General features: G+C 34.2%; 1 protein-coding gene and 1 long non-coding RNA gene across 9 annotated transcripts in view; one reads left to right on the forward strand and one right to left on the reverse strand.

Moving 5' to 3' along the window:
• The window catches only part of LOC112058365 (hypoxia-inducible factor 1-alpha), a 135,901-nt gene that overhangs the window by 22,421 nt on the left and 88,664 nt on the right, over positions 1–24,816 (reverse strand). The window lies entirely within an intron of this gene.
• On the forward strand, positions 14,703–17,771 carry LOC128199279 (uncharacterized). Of its 7 annotated transcripts, none has more exons than XR_008251932.1 (6): positions 14,703–15,151; positions 15,240–15,419; positions 15,859–16,031; positions 16,484–16,619; positions 16,747–16,949; positions 17,029–17,771. It is a non-coding gene; the product is annotated as an uncharacterized LOC128199279 (long non-coding RNA). The 7 variants fall into 7 exon arrangements; XR_008251931.1 differs by having other exon boundaries at positions 14,703–15,147; XR_008251936.1 differs by having other exon boundaries at positions 14,703–15,061.

Genomic DNA, 24,816 nt, shown 5'->3' on the forward strand with positions numbered 1-24,816 from the left:
TTTAGCGACACGGGATAAGTGAAAGTTCAATGTGGCTCGAGGTATCTTTGCTATTGAATTTGTGAGCAATAAAGAAAAAAATGCTTAATTCTATACCCTATTGGCTAAATAGAGTTTACGTGACTGTGTACACGAATTTATCACCCAATACGAGGAATAGGCGTCAATATCAACTAGCAAGTCTGTGTCAAATAAAAGTGATCGCGACTACCCACACGTATCCCAGTTCAGCCAGCCAGCCATGAGTTTTCCAGTCACGAGACCAAACAACGGTACCGTTTTTTCATTTCTAAACGAGTTTTACAGACCAGTATTATGAAGTTTACTGTGATTCAGGATCACAATCTTGCCAGTTTGTCTTGCCACTTACTTGTCACGTAGTAGTTTTTATAAACCTTACTCCTTTTTTTGTCTTTTAAATTATAATATGACAGACGGTAAATACACAATTATTTGATACTATATAAGAGTTTTTAATTAGTCTAAGTAATGAAGACAGCAGAAAATATTTTGGTTTTCTTGGAAATATAAATCTTTATGAACGAGTATTATTTATGCCCGTCACCCAATAGGATTAGTTATAACAAGACAAGTGAACGGTATTTGACTTAAGGCATTACTGTAATCCAATTTCCAAAGACTTGTAGTTTCACACTGAAACAATTGTCATCCGGTATCATGGATGAACAAACACAGTTAACTTTTGTGTGTTTCATGGTTTCAACTTAGGAACTAGTTATTGTCCGCTGATCGTTTTCTCTACTCTAAGCGAAGAGTTATTTTGTTTAAGGATATTCTTATCTCCTTATCAACCTTATACTTCTGTACGCCAGACAACGGGTCTGAAAAATATGATGATCTATCTATAGTAATACAAAGCAGAAGATTTAGTATGTATGTATGTTTGATTGTATGAATGGGTTAGTCCCTGGAAGCAGTTACTAGTCAGATTGAAAAAAGTAACTGTATATAATACCCAGATTAAGGAGGAGTGACAGACTTACTTTAAAGGCCGGGAGGACAAAAGTCTGTTCTTTTCTATAAAATTCGAAGGGTAAATAAAGGGTTTATGTTTTGAAAAGACTACGGAAGACTGGTTTACCAGTTTCAGAGCTTATGGTTATATCACATCAGTGCTTCAGTATATTTTGATTTTGTGGGAAAATTCCACCGACTGACATTTTTGCCAGCCACTAATAGCAAAGTTATGCATTCTGCCACTCCCGGTGTAAGTAAATCTTCAATTTACATATGGTGAAGAAACATAGTGACCTCTTTATAAATGTATGTGATAGGTATAAATGCAAAAACTTATATACAGGGTGATTCGGTCTTTAGTGCGGATATTTTTTTTCGTGGTTCTGTATCATTAATAGAATATAAATCTACAAACAATTCGATACATTTAATGTAATTTTTTTTTTTATTTATGTCTCTAAAATAACAAAATAATGTACATATTATTACTAAACAAGATATATTCAGCTTAAAAGTGATCTGGTGACGTCCTTTAGGTATCAAACGAAAATAAAATAAACGCACAATAGGGTGACCCTAAAATTCTGATCAAAAGTAAATAACTTTAGCTAACGATAATTTTGTTATTTTTAAATTAAAAAAAAAAAGAAAAAATACGTGATCATTAAATTTTGTTTATGTACAAAATATAAAAATATCCGCACTAAAAAAATTTTCTTCCTGTATAAGGACAGACTGGTATTATTCGTATACCCAATACGGGGTTTTACCTTAAAAAATAGTTACGCCATGGGCATTAACTTCATAACAAACTACCTCCAGCGTTACGTCAACAACCACTAAAGCAATTTATAAAATCTTTTGCCGTGATTATTACATGTTTATAAGGTAAATTTTATATTAACTTCATTAATTATTTTTTCTTTATAAAGAATGTTTTTAGCTAATATAAACTTAACATTGTCGTAATTGTTAAAAGTTATTGTAATGTTAATGTACTTGACAAGGTTGTTTGTGATTATATTTTATTTTTTGCATGCAAGAAATGGTGGGACACATTGTACCTACTTGTTATATGATATTAATTTACCTATTCAATTAAAAATGATTTTGGAGCTGAACAAACAAACAAACTACCTTCACATCTAAAATATTTATAAGTAGTGCATAACGATGGTTTCGTAACTCGACAGTATGAGTCTCGAATTTATCTATCTCTATCTAGCTAAACTGCTAGGGTATCGTGTCAGATAGGGAGAGATAGAAACTAAATCTAAATTCACACTGTCGAGTTATAGAATACTCATTAAAAAACATCAAACCAATATCACAAAGCTATTAATTCCTACGGATTTAGGTATAATGTGCATTACCACACGAATAAACCGTGCTACAATGACTTTTTTTTAATTTTAACAAAAATAAGAGACAAAAAAAAACATCAGTCGGTTAAAAATCTAGGAGGCCACGCCGATACAAAATCGATAAGGCTATACCTAATGTCAATTACATGTATATTTTACCAAAAAGAAAAAGTATTGTATGCCACTGCACGTAGCCAATGGCTTTCATTATATGACAGTGGCATACGCTATTCAACTCGACGGCGTGAGTTTCGAATTCGTCTCTATCTGTCTCGGTCTAACGCAATAACATACATAGAGAGAGATAAAGACGAATTCTCAACTCACACTGTCGAGTTACATACAATATAGCACAACATTATGTATATTTATTATTTTCAGCATTAAGACCAATTTATCTACATAATATATTTTTTTTAATGCTCGAATAAAGTAGGCATACCGATGATCGCGTCATTAGTTACAGTGAACTTGGACTGCACAATGATTGATAAAAATGTGTAACGTTATTATTATATGAATCGATAAAACCGGGGTGAATGACCTCACTCTTGGTATTTAGTAGTCGCCAGCCGTAACAAAATATTTTATTAATGATGTGCTGTAAACTTACATCACGCCATCATCACGCGACACACTTGGTCTACTTATAAATAAAAACTCAATGTCTAGAACGCCATTTTATTAGTTTATAGTTGACTACTCTTTGGCCGCTAGTCTGCTCGCCTGAGTTTTGAGTTGCCAGCTTGCTTCGAATTTTGCTTGATTGGGGTAGGTTTACAAACCATCCATCAAAATAGGGTAGTTGACTCATATCGAACTTAATATAAACGATATTAATTTCGTGCAGTACTAGATAACTAGTAATAGATACTAATTAACGAAAGTTAAGGGTAAGATTTCCTATAAAACTTAATTTAAAAATCATGTATTTTTTAAAATTTTCTAAACCGTAAAAAACGCTGTCGTCCCTTTTGTGACGTCACAATGTTACTTGATGTACTAAACGTCAAACTAATTGTTAACTAACATTTTTGTCAAACGGTCTGTTTGTAATGACGTCATGAAACAGTTGAAATCTAAACCATCATGGCCGACAGGCGTTTTGGCTCGTATTGTCAAAAAAATATTTAATAATTAAAATTTTCTCACTCAGTGTCGTCTCAGAAAAATATGATAATTCTTTTTCAATCTAGTAGAACAATTTAAGACCTTTAAAAAGAAATGTCAACTAGCCTATTATTGTCACCGTACCAAACAGTCAGACCAAATATTTTTCAAGATTAGGTATTATTAATGAAATCTTGCTGATCAAAAATTTTTTTTCTCGTCTTTTTCACGATTAACTACAGTGACTACGTATGACCAACGAGATAATCTCGAGATTAATAACTCATTTTTTCATATTTCCGTAAAAATCTCAAAAACTACGGATAATATGCTTTTTTTTGTTATTTAAATGCATATTGTTCAGGGAATTTAAAGAAAAGAAAGGAAAACAATTCCAGAATATTTGTATTAGATAAAGATACAGAGAGCACGATCAAAATATCCCTAATATGCTTTCAAGGTCTCGGGAGACAAGTGGGTGTCTAACTTCGTAATAGGCTCGCTGACGTCACAGCCATTGACCCTCTTCCTGGCCCATTAATACCACATCACTCATAAATAATAATCAAGTGTCAATGTCATCAATAAAGGAATCAAAATAGATGTGACAAGAGGACACTGATGAATGTTTGAAATTATTCATGTATTTCTGGGATCTTTTATGCTAAGCTGTCGTTTGTTTTGTTTAATTAAATTGAACTTCTCCAATAATGTTCAAAGGAATGTTAATTTGAAAAGTAATTCATGTAATATATTTAAGGCTTCGATAGCTGAAACAAAGTGAGTAAAAATAAAAATCTGACTCGCATTTTTTTTTTATTATTTTACAAGTTAGCCCTTGACTACAATCTCACCTGATGGTAAGTAATGATGCAATCTAATATGGAAGCGGGCTGACTTGTTAGGAGGAGGATGAAAATCCACACCCCGTATTGTATTGTATTCTACCGGAACGCTAAATCGATTGGCGGTATGTCTTTGTCGATAGGGTGGTAACTAACCACGGCCGAAGCCTCCCACCAGCCAAAGTAAAGGTGATGGGGCCGGACACCACACAAGTGTCTTTCCCGAATTATTAGAGGAACAGGAATATTGGTCATATTTGAAAGATATTGCAAATATTAAAAAAAAAACACATTACACAATATACATGTTACATTGATTTTATTAATGTTTATTTAAAAAGTTACATGAAATTCCATGACATAGCTAAGATGTTTCAAATGAGAAAAGCTAATAAAAAAGATTGTTATAAAGTAACATAAAAGAGAGTAATGGGAGAACTATATTAAACTATAACTGTATTAAATAATGAATTATTCATGCAAAATGTGAGCACCAGTGTATCGAATGAAAACAAAGATGTAATGGATTGCATAGAAGTTTTCAAGAATAATTTCAGCGGTGCACTGTTCTAACCAGGGCCGGACCGTGAGTTTGTTGCGATTTCGTCTAATACTATTTAAAGGCTCGACTAATTAACCAACTTTGTTGGACATAGGTCGACGCCTAAGGGACAGGGGCCACGATATACCTACGCGCTGGTGAGTACCTGGTTCAAAGGTTGTCAATTGCTATACAAAGAGGCAATGCCGCCAGCCTTATGGGCACCTTAGGGCCAGGTTAGAGGCGGGCTTTTTACGAGGCGAAAGCTGATTTATGATGACATTTATATATAGCCAAAAAAAATTGTAAGTAGTATATTAATTAACTATTTTTTTTAAATCTCTTTTAGATGATATTCTCTCTCCAATCAAATAGATTTATGGTTCATTTTAAGTTTCCGACTTTACCTATCATAACATAGTCTGACATTACAAAAATGCTTGTAAACTAAACCTACTTGAAATAAATCAATTTAAAATTTAAATTTTTGTTATAGACTCACTTTTGTTATAGATTTTTTTTTCAGAAATCCCATAGGAACTTGATTTTTTCGGGAAAAAAGTAGCCGAAATGTGACTGAGTAACCTCATTTATCTTACCGTGTAAATGTTATTCAAATATTGTAATCCGTCCCAGAGATTAGCCTGAATAAACATACATACAACAATTTTGATTGATTTGTGTTTTAGTAATTGTGTAGAAAAAACTATTGTGTAGAAAATACAGTTATTCTGAAATACCAGTCATATTACCAATACCATTTTAATTATAAAGGTTTTCAAATGTTTATAATTTCATCAATTTATTTTTCTATTTCTATATTATGGCCGAGTTAATCATAAATGCCGCTATGTAGTGTATTTTCTACGAGTTATTCATAATGTTAGATTATATTATCGTAGATGTATAGCTCCGTCCCTGGTTCTAGCCGCAAACGGGACAATAACCGCAGAACACCCACGTTCCCATTCAGTTTGAAACGAAAACTGCAGTGCTCCACTTGGAGTAGGAGGAAGGAGGGGTGAACGACCGAGGGGGGAGGGTTCTATGCACTCTTGCAACCGACCGACGTGCTCTGCCTCAATGTAGATGGCGGACAAGAATTTCGCTTTCGTTACATAACTACAGGGGAGCTACAAGTTTTAAATAAAGCAACGCACGTAAATTTAGATCCAACATGGAAAGGTTAAATATTTTTTATGTCAGTGAAAAAAATTCATAGTTTGAGGAATGTTTTTCAGACAAAATGGTTGGTTTGGATGTTATCTAGTTACCCATTGCGTTATCTATATCTATAATAATATTTTAATAAAGAGGTGAAGTTCGAGGTGTTGATTTTGAAAATTCTTTTAACTCTAGAAATCCACGTTATTTGTGAATGGCATAGGCTATATTTTATCCTAGTATTCACCCGGTAACGGAAACTACGCGGGTTAAGCCACGGAGCTTAGGCTGGTCGTCTATATACAGGGTGATTTGGTCTTTAGTGCGGATATTTTTTTTCGTGGTTCTGTATCATTAATAGAATATAAATCTACAAACAGTTCGATACATTTTATGTAATTTTTTTTTTTAATTTATGTCTCTAAAATAACAAAATAATGTACATATTATTACTAAACAAGATATATTCAGCTTAAAAGTGATCTGGTGACGTCCTTTAGGTATCAAACGAAAATAAAATAAACGCACAATAGGGTGACCCTAAAATTCTGTTCAAAAGTAAATAACTTTAGCTAACGATAATTTTGTTATTTTTGAGTTAAAAAAAAAAGAAAAAATACGTGATCATTAAATTTTGTTTATGTGAAGTCTGCCTAAACAACCTTAATACGTAGTTCATTTTATATTCTGTCTGCCTTATAAGGACTTACACTAATTAGCTACCTACGCTATTTTATTCTGTCTCTTTAGTATAAAATAGAATATATTTATCGTGCTCAATCTACGTGAGTTTATTACTTTCTGGCAGCAACTTACGTAAGCCAATATATCATATAAAATATGTATTTTTATGATATAAAATTACTTTTAAATTATTACCTTACTTATAACCGAAACTTTTATGAGACGAATATGATAACTACCTTTGGGAGCATAGTCATGAAAGGAAATATGTCCTCAAAAAAAACATCATTTATTTCCGATCGATGAAAAAGATTTCTTAGTTAGGATGTCGTAAAAGAGTTTTGGCTTTTTGCGAGCAATAATCTAACCAAAATAAACAGAATAGAATGTGATTATAGTTGTGTTAGTTATTACAAAGGAGATGGTTCAAAATTGAATGGAGCCCAGGATCAGTCATTGTACCCTGGCGGAAATAAAAGAAAATATTTGTTTTAACTATTTTTTATTATACAAATCTACGAATTTACTTTAATTCTTTCGTAATAATATTCATTCCCAAGAAATGTAACACTAATATGAGTAATAATGGCGGATTGATGACGTTTTCAATGCAGTAGTCGATTTGACGTTTGCTGTCAATTGTCATGTCATAGTTGTTTTAAGGGCGCCATCTTGATATATCTCAAAAACTTGGGTTTAAATTTTATTTATTTCTTTTTATTTAGTTAGATTTATTCACTTATTTAGATAATAGTAGAATCCTTGTATTTTTTTAATTTTGATACGGGAAGAGTGGACCCATCTCCTTTGGTTTAAAACAAAGCGGGGTAATTTCTTTTCAGACTGATTTTGGAAGTTTGTTAAAAATTAATTTTGTTTGTAATTTAAAGTCTCTGGATTTCATACAGTGCGCAAAAACTGATTTCCAATGAAAACATGCATAGAGTATCTGTTGTTCGAACCTAGACGCGATCGGGTTCTTATAATAGACGTCGAGCTGGTAGCCTTTCGAACGCAATTTATACAATGTATACGATCTCGTATATAATTGCATTGACCCACATATGAGAAAATAAACATGTGTAACTGTAACGCACGATTTCGCTCAGGTGTTATCCAGTAACTTACTCGTATGTGTGTCTTAGGGTCATGGGCTTAGTGTATCCGGATAAAGTTTTCTTAAGTCAGGCGTGTAATGCAAGTTAATGATATACTCGCTACTACAGTTTGCCGTTACTGTTTTATTTGGCTAATTTTGACGGCCTCCGTGGCGCAGTGGTATGCGCGATGGATTTACAAAACGGAGGACCTGGGATCGATCCCCGGTTGGGCCAATTGAGATTTTCTTAATTGGTCCAGGTCTGGCTGGTGGGAGGCTTCGGCCGTGGCTAGTTACCACCCTAACGACAAAGACGTACCGCCAAGCAATTTAGCGTTCCGGTATGATGTCGTGTAGAAACCGAAAAGGGGTGTGGATTTTCATCCTCCTAACAAGTTAGCCCGCTTCCATCTTAGACTGCATCATCACTTACCATCAAGTGAGATTGTAGTCAAGGGCTAACTTGTAAATAATAATATAAAAAAATGGTTTGTATAAGTCTGCCTTTCGAACAAGTGGTACAGTCACCAAAAATAGATAGTAATTCTTAGATGGTTGACCTAACTTATATGTTTTTTAGGGTTATGGGCTTAGGTAACCAGATAAAGTTATATTAACACAAAGTCAGGCGTGTAATTCAAGTTAATGATATAACTAAGTCCGCTATTACTGTTTTGTTAGGCTAATGGGTTTGTATAAGTCTGCCTTTCGAACAAGTAGTACAGTCGCCAAAAATAGATATTAATTCATAGATGGATTGACCTATCCTAGTGTTATGGGCTTAGTTAACCGGATAAAATTCTATTAACACAGAGTCAGGCGTGTAATTCAAGTTAATGATATACTTGCTACTACAGTTTGCCGTTACTGTTTGGTTTGTCTAATTGGATTGTATAAGTCTGCCTTTCGAATTAGCGGTACAGTCCCCAAAAAAAGATAGTAATTCCTAGATGGGTTGACCTAACTCAGGCGTGTAATTCAAGTTAATGATACGTATACTCGTATCTGAGTTTGCCGTTACAATTTCGTTTGGCTAATTGGTTTTATAAATCTGCCTTTCGAACAAGTGGTACAGTCGCCAAAACTAGATAGTAATCCTTAGAGTCATGGGCTTAGTGTGTCCAAATAAAGTTCTATTACCTGAATATCTGGCGTGTAATTCAAGTTAATGTTATGTTAAGTGGAAGAGACAGTGAAAACAGACATTAATTCTTAGAAAGGTTGTTCTAGATAACATAAAAAATTTAAATCATTTGATGTAATAGATTGAGAGTTCTCGATTCATTGCAGCGCTGCCAGATCGATTGGCGCTACATACAAGTGTTGAAGTGTTTGTATGACGCGGCAACAATGACTGTCCAAGTTCAAGACCGTCGAACACATCCAATACCAATCCGAAGAGGAGTAAGACAGGGTGATGTTATATCCCCGAAACTCTTTACTTGTGCTCTCGAAGACGTGTTCAAGGTTTTGGACTGGAAAAGTCGGGGCGTCAACATAAACGGAGAATACATTTCACACTTGCGTTTTGCGGACGACATAGTAATATTGGCAGAATCGCTGCAAGATCTTGAGAAAATGCTGACCGACCTTAGCCATTCCTCCAGACAAGTGGGTTTAGTGGTGAACATGGATAAAACTAAAATCATGCTCAATGAGCACGTCATCACGATGCCCATAATTATCGATAATGCCAGCATCGAAGTTGTTCAGGAATACAACTACCTCGGTCAAATGATACAACTAGGTAGGAATAACTTCGACAAGGAAGCTGACAGAAGAATTCAGCTTGGTTGGGCAGCATTTGGGAAATTGCGTCGGGTCTTCAATTCGTCAATACCCCAAAGCCTGAAGACAAAAGTCTTTAATGAGTGTGTCTTGCCTGTTATGACGTATGGAGCGGAAACGTGGACACTGACTATTGGCCTTATCCACAAATTTAAAGTCGCTCAGCGAGCTATGGAAAGGGCTATGTTAGGAGTCTCTCTGAAGGATAAAATCCGGAACGAGGAAATCCGTAGGAGAACGAAAATAATTGATGTAGCCCAAAGAATTAGCAAACTGAAGTGGCAGTGGGCGGGCCATATCTGTCGTAGAACAGATGGCCGCTGGGGCAGACGTGTTCTGGAGTGGAGACCGCGTACTAGCAAACGCAGTGTAGGACGCCCTCCAGCTAGATGGTCCGACGACATCAAGAAGGTAGTGGGAAGTGGCTGGATGAGGAAGGCGGAGGATCGTGTGTGGTGGCGCGCTCTCGGAAAGGCCTATGTCCAGCAGTGGACGAATACAGGCTGTTGATGATGAATAGATTGAAGTCACAAAAGCGAGTTATACTTTTACAGTAGGTGCAAAATTAACAGAGTTAAGTGCATGTATGACTTGGATTTTAAAATTCGAATTAATATAAATCTAATCAAACAGCAAATATACGACAATAATAGTTGAAACAAGTTGCATAGTATGCGGTAAAATAGCAACCACAATAAAGTTATCAAATTCTGACTTGTCTTGATGCATGAAACTCGTAGTAAAACGTATTTTTCTGACCTTGCTTCTAAGTAAATACTAAATAGACTTTTTGTAGGAGAGAGTAATTTCACGATCAATAGCTGTGATACGTATCTGGTAAACCTCCGAAGGTCGCGCCGATGTTCATTAGCATAACAATACAATCGTTATCATCTCGCGGTAAGGAAACGCTGTTATTTATTATACGAGGAGCATAAACGTACTCTTCGAAGGCATTTGTGATTTATGCTTATATTTATTACTTTCTACCACGATTGTTCAATTTCATAGAATCATTTTAATCTTTAAAAATTATGCTCCTTATATTATGTAAATGCAACAGCATCTGTCTTCTATAAATGCATTCACATTAAGCGCCTGTTATAGACCAGACCTTCGTGACTTTATAAAATAAAGCCTAAGGTTTGCCAGCTCGTGCTCCTAAGTATTTTGACAGTGTATTTACATGACGGAGGTCCAGGGTTCGATTCCCAGCTGGGCTGATTGAGATCTTCTTAGTTGATACAGGTCTGGCTGGTGGAAGGCTTCGGGCGTGGCTAATTACCATCATACCGGCAAGATGCACCGCCAAGCGATTTAGTGTTCCGGTACAATATCGTGTAGAAACCGAAAAGGGTGTAGATTTCCATCCTAAGCCTAACAAGTTAGCCCATTCACTCACCATCATGTACGATTGTAGTCAAGGGCTAACTGAACTAACTTGAATTGAATAAAAAAAATGCATAAACAGCATCTCTCTTCTATAAATGCATTTACAATGATCGCCTGTCATAACCAGAGCTTTGTAATTTTATAAAAGTATAAAGTTTGTCTGCTCGTACTATTAAACTCGCTCCTACTATTAAAATACTAGATTTACGTGGTGGATTTTGGGGTGCGAGGTAGCAGGTGTCAAGGAATCAGTCACTCAGACAGGTCTCTATCTATAACCTTTTAACCATTGTAGGAGCTTAGACTGACAAACTCAGCTTTTACAAAATGGCGATGTGGCTATCATACTCTTAGTCCGGTTTTGCACGAAATATTCGAGTTTGTATTTCAGTTTAGATTGCTTTATCTATCAAATATTTTGATAATTTATTAATTTTCATTTCTCTCTCGCCTCTCCCAAAATAGCAATGTCGATCAATAATTCGAACAATTTCGTCTGCAAATTCCGTCTAGAATTCCTTTGTCCGTTTCGCAAGTGGGCAGTTTCACTGCTCGTAAATCGATAGATTAGAATGAGAAAGTCCCTTCTAATATACTTTTAGTCGCTATATGACAAACTTTATCACTATGAATAATATCGGCCATAACAGCTGGACATATACTAGGAAGTGACTTCTAAAAACCACGATCCTGAGCTGGCTATATTAATCTTTTTCTATGATCCTTTCCATTGGGGTATTATTTGCATTTAGTGTATTGTAGGGGGACAACCGTAGTTTTGGTGGTTTTGCGGGTGCCATTTCCACATGTGCCCCGCCCATTGAAAATTCAGCTTAACGAATCGTCGAGCAATCACATTAATGGTTGGTTTGGTTTGGATCATCTAATTCCAGATGAACTTAGATGATCCAATCCGCGAGAGTTGAAAAAAAAAGTAGCAAGCAAGACTTTTAGCAACCCAAAAATGTTTATCTTGATAAAACGTTTAAAATTATGATACTTAATATGGGACATTAGATTTTCAGAGTAATAAAGACAGGAACAGTATTATAACTAGCATCATTTTCAATTTAACTGGATTGAATATGCGAATTACAGAATTTTAAAGCATATTATAAACTAAGGTCTATGCAACTGGATCGAATATCGACACTAAAAAACATCGTCGTTTCATAGTGGTACGTAGCAGTACCTATAAATAAAATATTAGGTTTCACTGAAGCTAGGTCTCAAAATACATCAAAATGCAACTCGTAAAATCCAGTCAGCACTGTCGCTGAAGAACCATCAGATATGAAATTAATTACAAGGAATACAATGGCAAATAACCTCCGGCTAGCTCAGAGGGAGACGTGCCTAAACACGCAATGCTTGCAAGGAAGCAGGACCCTATATGGAGCGTCTATTAATTCACCCATTAGCCAACGTTATCGAAATCTATGAAAGCAAATTCTGTGCGGATTTTAGCCAATGCATTCACTATTTTAAAATTTGAAATTGATATGCGTCTCGTGAGAAATGCAGGCAGGGTAGAGGGTAGTGTGGACGGCATCGCGATTGGGGAAATGCGTCGATACGCACTACAATATCTAAAGTGAGGTACGATCGCGATCAAAAATGAATGTGTGGGTACGTCCCTCATAAAATTAAAATAAACCAAAACCGTGATTACAATACCGCAATTGAATCTACCTGCCATACCTGTATCATACATATGTATGAAATTCCACGATTTTAGCTGTGTTTTTGACGAGGGTTTAAAACATTTTCATGTTGGTAGGTGCTATGCTATTTCTACGCCACGAAATATTTTAATAATAAATTTAAATGTACAGTGTTTTCAATATTACTGAAATAGTGGATAAAATTCAGTTGAAACCATATGGTGTTCTAATTCATGATTAATTAAAAAAATATATATACTTTTTCTTTTTAAGTTCAAGAAATTCCTTAATCCTACGCCCATTGGTCACAAGTCCAGGGCTCTGCACGGAAATTTTCTATATACACCGCGATGGACGCGGTAAATCCATGGAATGCCAAGATATTCGTCCCGTTATTGGTGAGCAAGTACCTATATCGTATTCATACACCAAGTAACCCATTGCAAATGCATTGAGTGAATTTCATTGACATGAAATGACATAGTAGTTCATGGTCTGTAGCGCCAAAGTCATCAGCATTTTGTAATGCACCACATGATAATGACTTTGTTTGCTTTAGATTGCTTTTTTGTGTTTGAATTAGAAAGCACAAGAGCTAACGTTATTACAAAACTAGCCGACGACGACACTCACAAATAAATGCATCACAAAAGACGCTGTGGCAGTGGCAAAGAATTTTCAAAATCGATTCTGTAGATCCAGAGATATCCCCTTACAACACCACAAACCTTACTATTTTATAATATTAAGTACTCGTAGATTACGTTAATTTATTTTAGGCGTCCGTGCACTGTGTGTAAATGACATCACAGTACGGTTGTCCAGTGTAGATTGCTATGAAAATTTCATAATTACATGTAAATTCTTATAATTTGAATAGATCTTAAAAGTGCTCTAGTCATGAGTTTTATTAAGAAATTCATAGTGAAATTGCAGCCCCTAAGCTATTACAAGGGATGATACGCAAATTTGGAGCCAACATCAATATTGCACCAAGGAAGGGGAATTATGGAAAGTCAGCAAATATTCCTTAAATTTAAATTTTAAAATTATTATGCACTTATAATTTAAGACCATGTTTATAATTTTGTCTGCTAGTTAGGTTGGTACTTGTATATTACAGAAATGCAGGACAAAAATCTAATACATTTTTTCTACAAGATTTACAGTTACTTCTTTTCTTGCAGTGAAGAGGAACTTAAATTTAAAATTAATAACTTACAACACCCTTTATTAATTCCAAGGGAGTTTTTAAATTTTTGGAAGCAACCAAACTAATTTAAACCAAAATAAACTGAGTTTATAATTGTGTTATTGCCAATTTGGCTTACAACTAAGCGGGGCAATTCCTTTTCAGACTGACTTTGGAAGTTTGTTAAGTATTTTGGAACTTTAAATTGTTAGGTCTCCAAGTAAAGTGTTTACTACGTAAATATACTTAAGTGGTTAAAATATAATTTTCTTTCTAATTTAAAGTTTCAAGGTTTTAAGCTCTACTTGAAGAATCAGTTAGAACAGTTTGACCAATTATATATGGCAGATTATTATAAGTTTATTTCGAGGTTATACATACCAATAGTATCCCTGTATTTCCGTCCCTGAGAAAGGGAACTATGCGCCTGAAACCGTGAGGCGTCAAATATATTTGAGCCGGATATACTACCTATAAAACGACGAGATTGTCGATATTTCATAAAAGTTATATATATAGTTGTCATAATTTTGCAATGTATTAACAACGTAACTATATAATACGCATTAATACAATTGCTTTACTGGTTAAGGTCTGCCACTAAATTCTCTCCAGTTCTGCACCTTCGGGCTTTCATATATCACTCTTTAATTATTGAATGTGCATAAATACTTGCTAACTTCCCCACATTTCTGATGTCGATTATAGGTTTCTTTCCAATGCTTGTACTTGTGTATTTTATAGCCTTCAGGTACGTCATAGATCGCCATTAACATCGACCGTAAACGGTAATCAACATAGCGAGGCGCCCCACCTTACAAGTCACTTTGATAACAGAATTTCATACGTTACTTTTTCCATTAGCACCTGCAGGGTCATTATGTAACTCGGTGAACGCTTTAAAATCACAGTCACGACAACAAATGACAGCGATTTTTCGTTTTTGCGATCATGTAACACACATCTCCCACCGAAATGACGTCATCTTGGATCGTTCTCTGTCACGGTCACTTGTAGGGATTTATCCAAGTTATAACGCAGTTTTTACGTATCGATAGTCAGTTTAAGCGATTATGTAAGCCTAGTGATCATACAACTGGGTGACACAGAAGTTGTCAAAGTCAATCGCTATAGAAACTAATACCGAGCAGTGTTTTAATAAAGTTTACTTGACGCCTGTGATTCAATAATTACAAATAAAAGTACTTTTAGGATTTTTTTGAATTTTGTACTATACCTTGTAAGTAAGGTATTAGTTTGTAAGTCAATAAAATCAGAATTAGAAAAGTTTTTCATGTAAAATATGACGAAAGTTGAGAATATATAGTAGGTACCTACCTACATACTTATTTCATAAAGCAGAATTACAGTTTTAGAGTTAGTTGAAGTGATTTTAATTAATTGTGTTATTTTTGTAGTGTTTACCGACATTGCCATGTACAATACAATGCATGTAGCATTTGTATTGTACGCGGAAACGGAACGAAAAAGATGTCTTTGTCGAGTTCATTGCAAAACTTTCGTGTCGCGATACCAGCAGGTTTTAGAAGAAATACAAAGTCTTTGAACAACTGCTGTTCGCAATGAATTAGAGATAAGTAAGTTATATGAATGAATGAAGGAATTTTCTTCATTCTCTGCGTTGAGCAAGTGACGTGGACTATGGGCCTAACCCCTCTCATTCTGAGAGGAGACTCGAGCTCAGCAGTGAGCCAAATATGGTATTTTTATATGGTGAGCTTCCATCATAGGATAAGTTGGTTTAAGATTTGGAGTAGGCTTATTCAGTACTAGCAGACACACCATAGTTTGACCGGTGTAGTTCCCGTTCCTGTGGGAATATGGGGTAGCACAGAGTAATACGGGCTATATTTTATAGCCTATATTACTCTGTGCTGTAGCTTACCAATGGTGAAAGATTTTTTATAATCAGTCCAGTAGTATTTGTGTTAGATTGTAAGAAACAAATAATATTATCTAAAGATCGGTCACTGTCATCCTAAGAACCTAAATTAAACCATTGAATATTATTTACAGGTCTTGGCAGCTTTAAACTTTTATGCCAATGGATCATACAAATGGCTTTGTGATGGCTAAGGCATCTTTTAGCAAATGCCTACATGAAGTCGCTGACGCTCCTGAATACCCCAGCTGTTTAAAAAAAATGTGTTAAGTTCCCTTTGCATTAAACACAAAATCATTATAAATAAGTAAATATGAAACTAACTTATAGCACAGTATGAAACTAACATAACCTATTCATTATATTTTTAGTTTTTTTTTTCTAAGACTCAACTAATTTGTGTTCACTACCACACTGAATCTTTCATAGGTTGATTTTGCATAAAAACTTATTTGCAAAATGAGATTGATTATTGATTGAGATTAATAAATAATACACAGAGTGCTTATTCATATCACAGGATGTTACTGTAAATAGACATATACCCAGGTGCTTAATCTAGATTAACATCTACTTACAGATTTATGAAAAAATTTGGATTGCCCGGGTATTAGGGCGGATTGATTGCACCCATGTGACAATAGTTCGGCCTACAAGCCAAGAGCTACTAGGAGGCTAACAATTAGAATTGAATAAAAGCATGGTACCTCCTTTTATTTAAACATTAACTTATTTATATATTGTCAATTAATATTTCAGATATGTGATGCCAATCTAATAATAACATAGTGGATGCTCAATTTGGTGGTGCATCTTATGACTTGTACATATGGAACCAGTGCAATAAGACCACTTGAGGAAAACCTGCCCAATAGGGACCGCTGTTGGTTGTTAGGTAAGCTGTTGCTTAGATATAACTGTCAGTTAATGAAACTACAGGATCCAAATCTAAATTATGAAACTGTTACTTTTATGTAGGCAAAATACATAATACATTGCAATACACACTTCAATTCTTTCAGGTGACCAATGTTTGCATGATGACCCCCATCTTGGGAGCTGCTCCTAGATCCCATGAAGATATGGAGACAACATTGCTGTGTCAGAAATACGGTGGAGCCTTGTAGTTGGGTGCATATTGTAAAATGTTTCCTCACTCCAAAACCATGAACTCTGGTTTCCTAAACCCTCAAGCTATGCAGCCGAAGGAGGAGACTTATCACAGGTCAGTATATTATATACCTACTTTATAAGAACTTGTTGGGCAGTACCATGTATACCTACATTATGATTTATTTTTCTAGGAGAATCACTAATAATTTTGAAGAAGTGAAGAGCTTAACAATGTTTCAACCAACACCTAAAGAAGCTTTCACTTGGCTGTTAGATCAAGGGCTGGATACAGAAAACAGTAATCCTTGTGATGGCAGTATTGTCCAAGGATTCCTCACCATGATACCAAGTTGCTAGAACCCTCAAGCTATGCAGACAAAGGACTGGATATATTTTTTCGTGACCAAGCCTTCTGTATAATTATTTATACTTAAACCATACAAAGCACTATCTAGCCCCAAAGTAGGCATACAGAGTAGCTTGTGTTGTGGGTACTAAGATAGTTGATATTATAATATTCATTTACATTTATATACTACCTATAAATACTTATATAATGTATAAATACACACACACTGGAAAAAACCCATGCTCTTCACACAAATATTTTCCAGGTGTGGGAATCGAACCCATGACCGTGGATGCAGGAGCACTACTTACTGCGCCACGCGTATGAGTTTTTATTTTGAAGCAAATTATTAAAGTTGATAATTCAAATTGTAGTCATGTTTTTAATTAATCTATAATTAATTTTTAATTTACATTTTTGTTAAATATTTACCTATACTTCAGTCTATTTTTGTTAGAGGGGGTACCTATATGTGTAAGTAGGGTCGTTTCTTGATTAAATTAAACTAAAGAATGAAAGATATATATTATAACAAAATTTGTCAACAACAATATATCAAGTCTGAATAAAAAATACACAAGTAAATATATTTTTTATTTTTAAGTAATAGATGTTACACAAATATAGAGTATCTACTTTAACTACCTGGCCCTACCTGCTTAACATTAAACAACATTGTTTTTAATCAAATCATTATTTATTTATTTCCTACAATGTGGTAGGTACATGTTTTGTTCTTAAAATTATTGAATTGTATAGATAAACAACTAATGTAGTATTCAATTTTTTCTTTTACAATTACTTAAATAATCATCATCATCATCATCATCATCATCATCATCATCATCATTATAAACACATATTCGGCTCACTGCTGAGCTCGAGTCTCCCCCAGTAAGAGGGGTTAGTGCCTACCCGCACTCGGGAGACCCCGCACTGGAAAGCGTGGTTGGTCGGTTGGTTGGATGTTCGCGGCTCAAGGTCGTTGTGCTTGAAGGTCTATGTAAGAGGCCTATGTCCAGCAGTGGACGTCTATCGGCTGATAAGGTAAGGGAAGGCCAATGCCTAACCCCTCTCATTCTGACAGGAGCCGAATATGGGCCAGCATATTTGGATTACATTGGCAGACATCACATATGCAGAGAATTAAGAGAATTCTCTGGTATGCAGGTTTCCTCACGATGTTTTCCTTCACTGTTTGAGACACGTGATATTTAGTTTCTTAAAATGCACACAACTGAAAAGTTGGAGGTGCGTGCCCCGGAACGGGTTCGAACCCACACCCTCCGGAATTGGAGGCAGAGGTCACATTCACTGGGCTATTAGGGATAATAATAATAGTTAAATAATATTTCCTCCTAATAATAGATAATAAAACATATTTTGATGTGCAATTTTACAATAAATTTTTTATCTAATACTATGTAATACTGAAATTAACCAAATGATAATAATCATATTCTTTATATACAGTGATGTCATAATTAACTATATTAAATTAAAATGAAATTATATTTGACAATTTTCTCTCATATGCAATGTCATTATTGATAATAATCTTATAAAAAATCTGTTCATTAAATGTTTGTTTAGTTCTTTCTTCATGAATCGTTCATAGAGATGAAGGATTCAGAATCACCAATTTTTTCAAGGTGTTTTGCACCTCAATGGTGACCAGCGACATGGAGACTTCCATAGTCAGTCCCTGGCACTCAAAGCTTAGAGCCCACATCTTCATGTTGATCTGAAATGTAGAAAATATTTTTTTATTACATGAACTACATATGCCCCCGGTTTCTTTAAGTAGATCTCATTCCTGTGGGAATATTGAGATAAGAAATGGCCTATGTATTATATCTTGATTAAGAGTTTATATAAATGACAAATCTAGGGGGGGGTTAATTGATATATTTATACCTCAGGTATATTACTTGGTTCTACAATATATTTCTGTGAGATGGTGATAACAAAAATAATACTTTGTTGTATTTATGTTGAGCTTCTTTTCAGACGAAGAATGTTTGTGATCCTTTAGTTTCAGGTTAATGAATATTGTTATCATAAACAATACATTATTGTAAATGATAGCAATATTCATTATATGTGATATTTAACAAATCAAAATGTGCAATATTTATTAAGCTGAACATGTACATAATAAAAGAAAATATAAAGTACAAATTATTATTTGAATTAGCAATTATTATCATTAAGAATTACATACACTGGATTAGGTAATACTATTCATTCATTCATGATTAGACCAATAGTCCACCACTCTGACCCAAAGCGGATTAGCAGACTTCACATAAGCAGAGAATTAAGAGAATTATCTGGTATGCAGGTTTCCTCACGATGTTTTCCTTCACCATTTGATACATGTGATATTTAATATCTTAAAATGTACACAACTGAAAAGTTGGAGCTGCATGCCCCGGACTGGATACAAACCCACACCCTCTGGAATCTGAGGCAGAGGTTACATCCACTGGGCTATTGCTGTGCTTATGGACCTATATCCCTGGCAAACCCTCTAGTCTATACTCTGCAGCAACTGGGCTTTTATGGGATTAAACTGAGCTCTTTTGTTTTTTGATTTGCCTTATATTTTATCCAGTTTTGTAGGAGATACATATACTTGTAGGATTTAACTTAACTATATATTGTAATTGAAATTTGAATTAATTATTTTAAGTGGCTAGCCTCAATCATCATAAAAAAATTACTAATCAAGGTAGGATTTTATATTTAGCCTTAATGTAACTAAAACAAACACCTACAAATACAAACAATTCTAATACATCTGCATAATGAGACAAAGTTTGATTTTGATTATTTGTCTTGTACTTAATGCTTAGAACTTAAAGGTTACATGGTGCAGGTATAGTTGTGGTTTAAAAAGGCTTTTAATGCAATATGCTAGTCACAAAACCAAGTATTATGTTAAACTTATAATAGAAAATCATGAATTTCAATTGAATATAATTACTATCTGATGCTCGACAGTTCCACCTGCATAGTTCTCACTCTCTTGGGACTACAGAGATAAAATATAGCCTATTACACTCGCAAGTTATGTGAGTTTCTATTGGTGAAAGAATTTTCGAAATCGGATTAGTAGATCCAGAGATTACCCCCTACAATATCAAAAATTTCCTCTCATCCTCTTTAAAATAATAATATAGAATATAGATATGTGATAACTTACACAACGCCACTGGCAGACGCGAACACGGAAGGTTTATTTAGTAGCCTGACTTTCCAAAGGCCCTCCAAAACAACCCATCGCCAAGTTTGATCCAAGCCAAGGCGATCATTGAGTTTCCCGGACATCTTTAGTTGCAAGCGATGAACTTTAATAAACAAAACACTATACAATATACTTTACATATTATCACAACGACCATTAAATTAATCATAGGCAGACGATAAAACTTTGAAGAACTTTCGTGTAGATAATGTTTTATGTAAAAGTGGCCGTTTACTTTGATAAATTAACTATTAACACTAATAAAAATGTATACGATAAAATGATTAATTAATTACTTCTATTGAAAACAAAAAACTAGCAGTAGCAAGTACTTTGATCCAACGAAACCAATTTTTTTATTAATATTTTGATACGGCTTTGTTTACCAACAAAGAAACTATGGCACTTCACTTCACCACAGACAAACAGCAAAATCAAGTATAATGCGTATATGTGCAAAAGTATGCCGCACCTGTAGTAAGAAGTACCGGGAAAGGGTGTATTTTATTTAGTCGCATAATGTCGATAAAATTTTGCGCCTAGAACGATATCACTAGGCATTGTGGCTGTCTTTTGTCTTACATAATCGGAATTGCAAAAACACTCTAGTGTTCAATTTAGCTTTGCGTTACACAGTTAGAAGTGATACGTCGAGATACATAATCAGCCTGCTGGCCTGCGTGGAACAGTTTTACGTAAAACCATAAACTTATTACCTTACAATGTTATAAACGAACAAAGCACTACATCTAGGTTTACCTGGATAGATTTTATTTTCAAAGTCAACAACAATATATTGTTAAATATACCTACTTACTCGTCATAATTCATGCTAATATTTAGTAATATTAATATTATAAATACGAAAGTAAATATGTATGTCTGTCTGTTACTTTTTCACTGCTGAACCATTGAACAGATTTAGATGAGTTCAAAGATAATTTGTACCTTGAAGCAGAACATGGGCTTCTTTTTGTACTGAAAACATGCATGGTTCCCGCGAGATTTGTAAAAATGTAATCGCGGGCGTCGAATGAAAAACAAAAACGAGAATTTTATTAACTCTGTTCTTTAAATGAATATATGTCAATACTGAGCTAGATCAAGGGGAAAATAAATAATTCATAGTAAATCAAACAATATCAGTTATTCAACATGCAAATTATGTTGAACATACCAGTATTTTCTAAGACGTTGTATTTTTAATTTACTGTGTCAAACTTGATATAATAAACCTGGATGACCTTGATAAAGCAGATTTAAAAAAAGTGGGAATACTACATTTGTACAAAGACAGTGACATTTGCTAAATCGACCTATCATTTCGTAATATTCACTAAAAATCCTTAAACGAGAAAGTTAAAATAAGTCCAAGCTATAATAATAGTATGTTAGTACATTACGTAACTGTAGTCAATTATACTGCTAGTGGATGTTAATGATGATCATATGAAACGGATCAAACGACTGAGAGGAAATGAGCAAAATCTTAAATTGTCCTACCCACACAGCGCAATAACAATAACAAACCTACGTGATAAGTAATATACGTGAAAACCAAGAACACATGCATTTTATCGAACAAATAAGAAAATAGAATAATTCTCAAATTATACGTTTTATAAACAAGCTTTTACATAAATAAGCTGCGATAAACTAATATAAGCTTGATTGATTGATCTACTATAGACTTTTTGAATGAGATAATATAGATGATAGACTACCACCAGTTCGGAAGGCAAGACAGTATATTATTATAGTCAGGAAGTGATTCTATTCATACAGCCTCTAATTTGCTTCCCCTTTTCTTCACTTTCTGAACTCTAGTTTAATAAGTTTTGGCCCTTAGTTTCACACCACTTGTTTAGTTGAGTCGATATGATAACGTCGAAATGTGTTAACTTGATGCACGGCTTAGTGTTAGGTTTACTTTCGTAAGGGAATTTCTTAATTCGGTCGCCACGCTCAAAGCCCACGATTAAAGCTATGCAATAGCTTAATACGCTATATAATTTAAAAAAAATACTAGCTATAGAAAAATTGTACAGTGCTACTACATAATGCGTTAGGATTTACTGGTAGGCATGATTTGCTATCAAGATATTATATAAGTGGCAATAATTTCCTATTACGCGTAATGAATTAATATATAGCGGGGCCTAGTAACTATTTCAACCCGAGATAACCCATGGCATCGGTTGCAAGTTACATCAAACGCCATTATGCATTAGTCGTTATCTAAAGTCAACAAAACAATAGATAAGATAAATTTTCCTCCGGCTCAATCATAAATAGATTTCGATAAGGCATTCAATGTTGTGTAGCTCGTTGATTGCATTACGTATACCATACGCTAGATATCGATTGCGACTTCGTTTGTATAGATTTCTTCGTTATAAACCCTAGGAAAATGAAAGATTTTTAAATCTCTTCGAATTTTATTTTATTATACACAATGATACGTAGATCGTATAAACGTTTGGGGTATATTGTGATAATGATGTTTGAACGAACCAAGTCCGACTGTAATGTGCTTTTCAGTGTTGGGTTCGGGTTTGAGGTTCTTATAGTACAAGATATACGGATCTTAGATACTGCTTTCCAAAGGGCGCTGCAGAAATTGTTTGTGAAAAACGAAAACAATTTCATACTTTTTCAATTATATGGGTCCGTCGTGGGTCTATAAAACATAAAAATATAAAATAATAAATAAATGAAAAAAATTATTAACCAAAAATAGATACAAAAATACAAGTATTTGATTGCCTGTGGTCCCCACACTGATTACACAAAAATAATCAATCTGGAGGTTAGTTTTAAATGCCTATCAAATTTTAAACTTAATTGCATTGAATAGATTTAAAACACAAGAACATTGACTTAATAGATAGCTAATAATACTATAATAGACAAAATCCCTTATTTGATAAAACTGCACAAGTATAAACGTTGAATTACAAAAGTATAGGGACATGCACATTTTGTATTATTAGCATCAGGATTGCATATTGAAACCGCAAATAGGGATACAATATATTGGGAATTTTATATGGAAACCTGAAAATAGTGTCCATAAACAGGAAAATTCAGACCTACATGAATATATACTTAACACGTAAAGGTCCAATACGAGTCAGATAGCATATAAATTGCGAGTACCTTCGATGCTTGACTCTTGTTACATAGGTAGGTACAGTTTTTGTGATTTTCTACACTTAACACAACCTAACTAATATTAAGACGTCAGTAAATCTGAAAATTGCACGTCATCAAATAGAAAAGTAACGTTGTGAGTAAACTTCGTAAAACGACACCAGTAAATATGATTATTTTCAAGCCACTGTTGAATTAATAATATTTTTTTCCTGTTCCTAATATAAGATAGGCGTGTTGAAACTGAAAGAGCTTCAGCAAAGCACATTATATCAGCATTTTATAACTCATTAAATGTAAAATAATTATTTTAAATAATAAATACAGGGCAAAAATTACACAGTCAGAACTTCACGGAATTCCCACATATAGATGATTGCAAAAAAGAAAATACGATGAAAACAAATGTAGTGGAAACATATGTTTTGAGTAGTACACCGATAATCGATATGTCTGAATGGTACGAAGTTCACTTTAAGACATTCGAAAGTTTCAAAATTTTCATTATTAAGCTTAAAGTGAAAAGATTAGGTTAATTAATATTGGCATACAATTAGAACCAGTTACGTACGATGTCGTCCGTCTGTCTTACTCTAAATAAACAAACATGAAGGAAGTGGAAGTGCTGGCGTGCATGACACGTTTTTCGTGTCAGCTTGTTGTTGCCAATTATCATTTTGTCACTTACATAAACAATATGTTTGTATTACGTATGTATTTGTATTACGTTCTCAACAGTTTCCAATAATTTCACATGTTAACTGCATGTTTTACACACATTTAATGCAATGTTATATTGTTAATTAGTCCATAATATGGTCCATACTATGGCAATGTTATATTGTTAATTAGTCCATAATAACTAGTTTTCAGTCATTTACTGTTTTCGTAATACTATTTGTCCTTGTATCTACGTCATCAATCATCACTGACTTCTATTCCATGGTAAACAATAGCTATAATATTACAGAACATTATTATAGATGGTAAATAAACATACATCCTCTAAGTTGGCACAGTTTACTATTCAAAAATTAATGTAGAAGGAAGGTGTTTATTCGATTAAACATTATTGTATCTTGTAGAACTTTAACTAACTAGTATTCAGATTAATATGCGTTAAACTTTAGATCGTTAAAATGACAGCTACTAAAAAAAGCAATGACCGCTATCATCGTACGAGTACGAGGTATATTCTTACGAAATAGTATTCAATTCGCGAAACTT

This window comes from Bicyclus anynana, chromosome 21 (genome assembly GCF_947172395.1).
Source record: "Bicyclus anynana chromosome 21, ilBicAnyn1.1, whole genome shotgun sequence".
NCBI classification, from domain to species: Eukaryota; Metazoa; Arthropoda; class Insecta; order Lepidoptera; family Nymphalidae; genus Bicyclus; species Bicyclus anynana.